Source organism: Dipodomys spectabilis, unplaced genomic scaffold, assembly GCF_019054845.1.
Source record: "Dipodomys spectabilis isolate Male_0828 unplaced genomic scaffold, ASM1905484v1 ptg000449l, whole genome shotgun sequence".
Taxonomy (NCBI): Eukaryota; Metazoa; Chordata; class Mammalia; order Rodentia; family Heteromyidae; genus Dipodomys; species Dipodomys spectabilis.
Window position 1 is genome coordinate 4070488 of NW_024871126.1, and position 10861 is coordinate 4081348.

The 10861-nt window shown below is 33.0% G+C and overlaps 1 pseudogene; it reads left to right on the top strand.

Moving 5' to 3' along the window:
* Positions 1-10185: 10185 nt before the first annotated feature.
* On the top strand, positions 10186-10282 carry LOC122098006 (annotated as a pseudogene).
* Positions 10283-10861: the final 579 nt, after the last annotated feature.

Sequence of the window (10861 nt, forward strand, 5' to 3'; positions counted from 1 at the left end):
CACTTAAAAAACCTCCATATCTTTGCTTCTTTGCAGTAGAACACTTTTAAAACAAAGTTACTTCCTTTTGTTCTATACTGGCCTTCAAATGGCATATTGTTTCCTTTTGTAATACTCTCAACCAGATGTTTACAGACAAGTTTTATATGAGTAAAGGACACACTCAAAAAAGTCAGGGACAGAGTTTCCTTCCAGCCTTGGATTCTTTTCTTGTACAGTAAAAAGGAAAGCAATAGTTAACTTGAACTTTATCATTTCTCCATGTTATATTCCTCTCCTGGGATCAGTTTCCACGTCTAATAACAGTTACTTCCACTTATTTCCAGTAACAATCTATGGTGCTGCTACAGAAAATAATGACTGTTTTCTGGCTTCATTGAAATAGCACAAGGACACTTTTGGACATGATGTAACACGTGTTTCAGAGACAACTTAGTAAATAGAAATGCAATTTAAATTGCATATTAATACATTATCCATGAGAACATTTTGTTCAAACTTCTTATGTGCTCTGTAAATTAATGTGAATTTTAAATGGGAAGAAGGTCCTCAGATCATTTTTTGTGAGTCTATGTGCTGTGCATTAATTTCCCAAGTGTACATGAGTTAACCGTAAGAGAAACAATAGCAATTATAGGAGAAAAAGAAGTTCTGTGTTTATGTATAAGTGTTCAATACAATATAGAATACTCTACAAATAAGAAAACTTTGAAACAATAATGCCAAGTCCAGTATGTAGATTTATGTGAGTGATATGGAGAAAGCATTACTCCTAAGTGGAACATGAAGCATGAGGCCGCTCCTTTTCTAAATCACGCTTGATAATCACGTAAATGTGCAAAAAGGAGAATGGAAGAATGATTCTGTTTCCAATGTAAGTCAGATATGGAAGAATAGACTTAACTGGAAAAAAAGAGTCCATCTGAGAGAACAGGAATTATACTAGCAATGAACCTGGTGGCTAAGATCACATTTCTTTTTCTTTCCTTTTCTTAAATTCTTTTTTTTTTGTTGTTGTTGTTGTTCGTGGAAATTGAAATATGGGACAGGGGGCTGTCCCTTTGAAATGCAGCTCAAGGCTAGTGCTTTTCCACTTGAGCCACAGTGCCACTTCCAGTTTTCTGGTAATTATTGGAGCAAAGAGTCTCCAGGAATTTCCTACCCGTGCTGGCTTTAAACCCCAATCCTCAGATCTCACAACAACTTGGTTTATGATCACATTTCTAACAGTGTACACTCAGGATATGCAATGTAAATGTTCATTTATCTTTATATGAATTCTTGAGTTAAAAATCTGGGCTACAGGTTAGACTTTACACTCACAAAAGTGTTTGAAGTTTAAAAGTTTATACCCCTGGAAAAATAAAACCTAAGAATGTAAAGCAGTCTGGGAAGTTCAATTTACATCTGGCTTGGACAGTATAGGCTTTAAGACACTACCTATAATTAACCAGCCAAAAGCTGGAATACCAGTCACGAGCAAGATTGCTGAATAACAGCTTTAGGTTTTTGCATACATACATACAAACATACACATACACACAGAGGCACTTATAGGTGCACACAAAAATACACAAATGAGTTGGTGGGAATGTAAACTTGTTCAACCACTTTGGAAAGCAGTATGGAGGTTCCTCAAAAGACTCCACATAGAGCTCCCCAATGACCCAGCAATCCCACTTTTGGGCATTTACCCAAATGATCACAAACAAGGCCACACTAAAGTTACCAGCACAACTATGTTTATTGCAGCATTATTTACCATAGCTAAGACATGGAACCAACCCAGATGCCCCTCAGTAGATGAATGGATCAAGAAGATGTGGTATATATACACAATGGAATTCTATGCCTCCATCAGAAAGAATGACATTGCCCCATTTGTTAGGAAATGGAAAGGCTTGGAAAAAATTATATTAAGTGAAGTAAGCCAGGCCCAAAGAAACATAGGTCCCATGGTTTCCCTTATTTGCAATATTTAGTATAGGTATGAGTCAAGCGGAAAAAGTCAGATAATGTGATGTTAGGAAATCGAAACCTCAAATATGTATTTTAATGTTTTTGTTTCTTTCATGCATGTGTTTCTAACGCATTTATAAGATTATTTCTTTGTTTCTTTGTATGTCCCTCCCCCACAGTGTAACCCCCGCTTTCACTATATTTGATGTCAGTATAACATGTGGAGGAGATGGGGACAAACAAGTCGTTTAAGGATTCAGGTGGACCTGTTGCAACAATGAGAAGTACAAAATGTCATGTCAAAACCAGCTTTACAATGTCGGTGGGGGGGTGGGGTGGGGGGGTATGATTGGGTGGGAGGGAGGGGGGAGGCTGGGAAGGGAGGTGAACGGTAAACAAAGGAGGAGGCTGCAATGCTTGGTAAGAAATGTATGCATTATCCTGCCCATGTAATTGTAACCCCTCTGTACAGTATGTTCTCAAATAAAATAAAATAAAATTAAAAAAAAAATACACAAATGAAACAGCTCTCAGAATATGTAGAAAAGTTAGAAAATAGGTCCTGAGTAAGACTAGAATCAAGTGATAATTTTTAGTATTAGAAATCCCTCAAGTGAACTTTCCCCCAGAAGTTGAGAATATTTTATAGGTAGGGACCAAAGATAGTAAGAGAGTCAACCAATCATTATTAACTGGATAGGATCCATGGAGGAATGAGTCAGGGAACCCTGCTGGTGCATCTGAAAATGTTTATATCCAGTGTCAAATGTTAAAACGTCTTTGAAAATAGTACATAAACAGTCTGAGCAGTCAGTCTAGTGGATAAGATCATAGGAGAAGTTCAGAATTGCTAGTCTGTTTCTAGATTAAATAAAGAAAATATGGCAGGTCAATGTGATACAAGCCTGGAATTCTAGCACTCAGACAGGAGATTAGAGAGTGGAATTACATAACGGTACCTTCCCTGGACCAGGTAGAATAATTTTGTCTCAGTAAAACAAACCAAACAACATTAAAGGAATACACAGTTTTAAGTTTGGCCTAATTTTGTCATTATGTTTCCTATTGAATGCAACTCATATATATCCTCACTTGGGTTTTAAATGCTCTCATCATTACACAACATCCATAGATGCAAGATAGCTCATGATTCCCATCCAAAAATTTGCAAAAGTAAGTAAGTCTCATTCTGTTGGATTCTAAATAAATGTTGAAAGATTACAAAAGCTTAAGTCTGGAGAAATAGCAAAGTTCGTCTAATGTAGGACTTTGTAGACCTTGTTAAATTAGAATTTAAATTTAAAATATATTTTTTGGTTTTGTTTGTAATTTCATATTCTATAAGATACTACAAAATTCTTTTTAAGTAGAGGGATTAAGTGAAAAATCACAAATGATTCTGGCATTCTATTTGCCTAGTTATTTCAAAAGAGTTATAATTAGAACATAGTTAATAGATAATTCGCACAGTTCATGTATACCATGTTAATGTGAATAATCTAGACAGAGTTGCCAACAAATGGATGACATTAATTTATACATTTAGAAAAACCAATTTTTTAAGGGTTTGGTTTAATATGGTATGAAGATAGTAATTGTGTGACATCTTCTTTCTTCTTCATATATGTAACACAGGAAGCCATTTCCTTATTTACGTGCCTCTGTATACATGGAGAAAAATGCTGGGATTGGGGTTTGTTTTCAATTTTGTTTTTGTTTTATTGGTTCGTCCTAGAGCTTGAACTCTTGGCCTGGACAATGTCTCTGAGCCTGTTTATGCTCAAGGCTCATGTCCTACCACTTCAATCTCAGGGCCACTTGAGTCTGGCTTTCGTGGAGATTTTTGGAGGTAAGATTCTAAGAAATCTTCCTTCCTGGGTGGGCTTTGGATAATAATTTTCTTATCTTAGCATACTGAATATCTATGATAATTAAAAAAGTATGAATATAAATAATATTTGCAAGTGTTCTGATCTCAAGAATACCAGTGGAGGAAAAATGATGCAGCTCAGTTTATTGTGTTCTTTTCAGAACAAGGAGGGTGTCACATTAGCAGAAGTGTAGTATTTTTTCAAAATAGAGATAAGGTATTCATGATGTGAATTAAGGAATTTTAAGGTGTCCCTTACAAGTTGGAAACTGTTGGGCTAGGATGACTTTATGGCATAAATCTTGGGATTGATGGTCATATTTATAATAGCTTACTCATAAACAATTGCTTACTTTTGAAGAATCAATTATTACACATGCTTCACAGTTTTATCCTCTACCAGAATGTGGCTATTTTTCTGTTTAGTTCTCAATCTGTAATACCCCATTGGAAACTGCATCTATTGCAGAATTACATAACATGCAAACAGGTACTGTTTTGAATCTCTTAGGAATGTTGAGAATTTAAAAATGAGTAGCTATTAATCATAGGAATTTTGAAGAACACATATATTCTGTCCTCTTAACAACTTACTTACTTTTAAAAGTTATGGATTTCCATAGCATTAAACTGTTTTCTGTTTTAGAATGAGAAAGTACTGAATTTATTCTTTTTTGAAAAATTTGGCAAGTATATTGTGAAATTATTGTCTACTTGGATAACATTCAAGTTGATGACCCTCTGATAAAGAAGTGGTAATTAATTCAAATTAGATGCCAAATATTATTGATTTTTAAAATGTTACTATATAAAGAATATTATTTACTGGGCCAATACAGTGAAATTATATTTTATGCAGCTTATTTTTTCAATTTTATTATAAAAATGATATACAGTGGGGTTACAGTTATTGTAAGGTATCAAATCATAACTTTTCAAACTTGATAACACTCCCTCATTTTTCTCACAGTTTTCCTTCACCCCTTTACCCCTCACAAGTTGTAATGTACATTTCCAACATAATGTCTTGTGAGTATTGTTATTGCATTGGTTTGCCTTTGGTCCTTTGTCTCACCATTATGTTTTTCCTTTACCCTTCGCTAATCAAGGTAAATGTATACACAATACAAAATGAAATACAGCAGGGATAAACCATAGGGGGAAAACCCAAAGAAAACAGAAATCACATAGTTCATCAAAAACAACAACCACAAATGAAAAAAAAATCTGGTTCCATATCTTGGAATTCATTTTGCTTAGCATCAGCTTATATGGTTATATATACGCATAACAAAGCCACTGGAAAATAATAGCTGCATTGATAACATTCTGAAAAAAGCATGTTAACTTTTTGATGGTTAAGGTGGAATTAGGATTGGTGAATTCTCGGTTCTGATAAAGGATTTCAAAGAGTTTTAAAGTTATGACAGGTAAAATTTAATTGTTCAAAATTTTTAACAACTTAGCCTATTAAAAAGTTTTAAATTGCCTGGAAGAATAGGCTTTCATGCAAAGAAATCCAAGGAGACTTAGTAGAGAGGGAGCAATGTGGATGAAGATGGCTCTTTTTCACACTAAACAATCAGACCTCAGAAACCTTGCTGTAAATCCTGTAGGTTCCCTTGAGAATTGTCCTTACCCAGGAACTATATTCTCAGTGTTTGAAACAAGGTTGTATTGGAATTTAAATTAAAAGTTCTTTAAAAAATAAGGCATCAAAATTTGTGAATTTACCTTTAATTATCAAACATTAATTCTCTGAAAAAGATAATTTGAGTCAAAATATTTAGGGAGAAAGTGACCTCCACAATGAAAGAAGGTGTTGGGATTACACCTTTCTGTTTGTAACACTTTCCACAATGTCTTTGGACGTGAAGCAGTGAAACACAGAAAAAAATCTGATTGGATACTTCAAACCAATGATTTCGCATTTCCAAGTGGCTCACAAAAATAATATTCTTATTAATATGAGATAGTGAAGACTTCTTTTACTACATATGCCTAAAAGTTCAGAAAAGAATTGAGCAAATGGAAAAGTTAATAAAAAAAAGTTTTCTTAGAAGCCTTAGCTAAGCGTATTGTCTTCTGCAGTGAAGGGAGGCCAAAACTTTTTGATGTAAATTGTGTTAGTATTTTTACTCCCTAAAGTGATTTTACAGAGCACATTTGTCTCACTATAATGCAGAACTGAATGAATGAAGACATGAAAATAAATTCCACATCCAAATGAGGCAACTTAAAGAGTTTTAAAAGAGAAATAATGAAGATGTAGCAGAGGTGGAGCCTGTATGGCTCTTCAGCTTCACTAGACTTGAAGCCAAGAAGCTGTGATTAATTGGAACTCGGCAAGAGCTAAGAGAAGGACATAGAAGTAGGACATAGAAGCATTGTCCTTTTGTAACACACACTTTCTTCCAAGGTATGGGTGATTTAAATCTATTCTCCTCCATACATCTTGGTGAACTAATGCAAGACCAAGAGAAAAATAATCTATTGAAATAACTTTGCATAGAATATCTTCACTGTTTCTGATATAGTATCTAAGGAGAATCTTAAGAGAGAAGATAAAAGTGCAGTATTTTTTTGTTTCTTCTAAGCATCTTGTTAGCAAAATATATCTTTGAGGTTAGACAATTCTGATTGAACCAACAAGTGATGTAGTACTTTTTATTGTGGGCACTTTAGCCAGAAGAAGTCTTTCAAGGTAAAAGAAAAAAAATGCAGCCAAATATTTGTGATTAGAGCCTCTTGGACTGTTTTCTGGAGACAAGGTTTAGCATTAGATTTCTCCTCATTAACATAGATGTTGTTTCCTGGCAACCAAATGCAAGAGGGAAGTTTAATGGACTCACTTGGCCAATTAAACAGCATGAAAGAAGAAAATGACAAATAATATTTAGTGAAATTATTTTGACCAATTACTTTGCCAGAGGAAAAAGGAAAAATATAATTCAAAATCAATTGACTTAAAAGTTTGAAGAAAGAGTAGTGAAGAGAGATTAGAGAAAATATAGAGGATTGTTTTCTCTCCAGTGGAGTAATGGGTTCTTGATCTTGTTTCTTCCATTCTACCTCACAAGCTACCAAGTGTTTCTCAGGACTGGATTATACAGTTCAGACAGAAAACTCATAGAAGAAAGATACTGTTTAGAGCAGATGTAGGTGATTTATAACCTTAGACAATCTATTCAATTCTGTTAAAAATTCTCCCCTACCCCAAGCTTCCTCTTTGAACAGCTTTGTTTGCTTTTCCCAAGAATGGCATTCATTAACTGATTCAAATTTTGAGAGGTCATATTCATACTCTCTAGAGATTGCTGTTTGGTTGTGATTTTTGTGTGTTTTTGTTTCTTGTGTTTTTTAACTGAATTTTAAAAGGTTGTGCAATTGTGTTACAATTAAATATATCCATCTAATTGTCCAATGCTCCTAGATCAGAGTCACTCCTTCCATCATTCCCAACCAACCCTTTCTCCAAGATTTATTTCCAATTTAACACTCCCTTCATGATATGTGTACATTGAGTATTCTAACTGTACTTACCCCTTGTTCATTTTTCATTCATTCTATGTCTTTATTATAATTCCTCTCTGGTTTCAACTTTCTGATAGTCATTCTGTTAAACTATCTATTAATACTTTGAAAGGTTTATATACATTCCATGGAGTCTCAATCCTGCATATTCTTGAACTGATGTCAGCTTATATTTCCATAATTCATTCATCTGCAGCAACAATTTGCAAGACTGGAGACGTGAAGCACCTAAACATGATTTTATTCTCACCTATTTGGAAGATTAATCTTTAGTCAAAAAGAAAGTTAAAAAATAGCTTAGAATGTATTCCTAACAATGAATTTTTATAAATGGCTTTGTACAATGGTGTGATTATTTTATTTTACATGGAATAATATTTTCTACTACCTACAAGTTTTGGAAAAAGAAGAAAATTGACTTTATTCCTAGAGAGGAATATGATAGAAATAGAAGACAGATATTATGTTTGTCATATCTCTGATGAGTACCCATTTCAAGACTTAAAGTCATATTTCTTACTATGTTAGACAGAGGGAAAACATAAAATAACATATGATAAGGCAACTATTTGTGATTTTTAAAAAATGTACCTTAATAAATGATGAAATTTATTAGGAAACGTTTGGGTTTAAAATTTAGGAGGCTGATCTATTTAACACACTTCTGGATGTCTCTTACTGAAAAACATAAATTGTGGGTGGTATTATTTCTACACTTTAATGAATGGTTGAACATGTTTGGCATTAGTGCTGTGTAAATAATTCAACTCTATTGTAACTTGCTCCTTATACTTGAAAAACTTGTAATGTCACTACGTATCATCAACTTGTCAAATGTTATTTTGGCGAATGTGATTTCAAAATGTTTATTTGAAAAGGAATACACTTTCAGGAGATTAAATATAGATTATCATTGTTTTGAGAGTGACATTTTTATACCACAGAAACATGTTGTACTGAATTCCCAGTGTTTGAAGCACTCTTTAGTGCTTCAAATGTTTTTCTGAATTACATTTGAGCTCTAAGTCAAGATTTCAGGGATTTGGTAGACCAATTATTGATCTATCCTCCCAGAAACTATTTTTTGGCCCACTGATGTTGGAATAAAATCTTTCGTTAATAATAGGTGAGGGGTATTAAAAATTAATCTTATGACACTTTGTGAACTTGTTCACTCACATGGGCTGGTCATCTGTAAGTTGAATGTTTAAATTACAGTACTTTCTCTCAAATTTTGCGATCTCATCCTTCATTTTAAGTAGCCTTGTATTTCACAATTGCTTACTTCTAATTCCTGCATCTCAAGGAATTGGTGCCCTGAAATATAGGAAATGCTAAATTGAGATGGGTCTTCAATTACTTTGTGTTGATATGTTGCATGGGCTTTGGTGAGAAGTTTTGCCCGTGTTATCTGATGATGCAGGTAACTCGGACCTGGGTTCCTAGTATGCATGGGTATTGCAGAAGAATAATATTTTTTAGACATCTTAGCAAAATTTGGGCATAATCAGTAGGAATGCTTTAGAAATATGGAGAAAAACAGTTTGGGACAAGCGAATTAAAACAATAAACAGCAGCAGAGTAAAATCCATTATTGATTAGAGGAAAACATTGTTTTTTTTTACCATGTGGATTCAGAAGACCAAGAACAGTTAGAATGTATCATAAGTTTATACTAAAAACATTGCATTGATACTTTTATAGTCTAATATATATTTTAAACCTAATTATTTATATTCCAATTCTATTTATTGGAATAAATAAATATCAATTTATTTGTCAAACTATCAACTAATTCTAGTCAGTTTCAATGTGTGAAATATAAAATCAGCACATATCAATATAAAATATATAACTATATATAATATAATTAAAAAGCACACGTTTTATATTGTTCTGTTGTAGTTACTGTATTAAAGGCAACTCTATTTTAAAGTATTATTCCATTATCTCTACCTCAGTGTCTGATAGAGTTAGACCTAAAGATTTACCATTTGTAGATTTACAGCATGGAGGCAATAGGAAACACTGCGATTAAAACATTATCAATTTAATGCCTAATAATGAGGAGAAACATATGCACTTCTCCTGCAACTATGAAAATATTGGGTGATAAAAAGGCAGTAGTGTAAGTTGCTGCATGGTTGGATGGTAGACAGGCCAGGACATTAAGTATTCATGCATACCAACAATTTTTTCACCTTCTTGGCGTTAGCTACTTTTGAAATGGAAGGTATAATAAACAATTATATTTTGATAAAATACCTTCTAGTCTGAACAGTTCTGTTTGAACTGTTCATCTCTCTATGATCCCTTGTAACCAAGATTAGTTTTCTTCTTGTAAGACAATCTATGCTGTCAGGGTAAGATGTTCTGGTTGGGCTGTTCCCACATGGAAGAAGTGTAAAGGCTCAGGTAGACATTTGTTCCTGTAACACCTCATTTGGGAAAATGTCAGCTGAAGAAGTTTAGAAGTAGCTCTTAAGCAACGCTTACTTTGAATCCATTAGGTCCGCAAAGCTAATTCAGTTGAATAAATAAGTACTTGAAAAAGCCATCACTTTTGGATCTATCTATAAATAATTGAGAGTATGATCAAATTCCAAATAAAAAGACTTAAGATAGTCATTGACAAAAAAAATTTTGCAAATGTGAGCATTCGACTGATAAATATTAATTTTCCACTATTCACAGAATTTTAGGGAAATAAGATCGATAGCATTGTTAGGAACAATAAAGTTTCCTTGTTACAAGTAGGCACCCATAGATATAAACCTGTATAAAGATTGCATGATTAACTACTTAAATTTAGAGGATACTACACGCTTTAGCAGCACGTATACGCAAATTAAAATACAGAGATTAACATGGCACTTGCACAAGGATAATATGAAAATTTGAGAAGTATTCCATATTTTTCATTCTTCAGATTCAAGAAATGAAAAACAGTTATTAAAAAGTTGATTACAAAATTACAAGTGTAAAAATACACGTAAATCATATAATTTAGTTTGACGTCAGTGTATTAAATCTTCACCTCAGAAAGGCATTTACATAGCATAAACTTTACAAATATTCTCAAATTAGACAACATTGTCATTTTATCCCAAATAAAAATAATATTAAGTCCTAGAAAAAAAGGAAGCAAACTGTTTCTATATGGAATGCAATCGGAAAGGACACATTAATGAACCTATATTTTATAAAATAATGTAGAATTCAAAGTATATCTAGGAGAAAATAAATTATGAACATTTTGCAAACATATAATATAGAATATTTTAAAATATACTTTTTCAGACAAGCACAAGAAATATTTTAGTTTCTGTACTACTCATTTCAACAGATAAATTAAAATTATTTCTGATTAAAAAAATCACAAACTCTGAAGAAATTATTATACATATATACAAAAAATATTGAATACATTTTGACATCCAAGGCAGGCAATTCACTTGGAAAAATTCCACGGAATCCATGAATTTTTACAGTAAAATA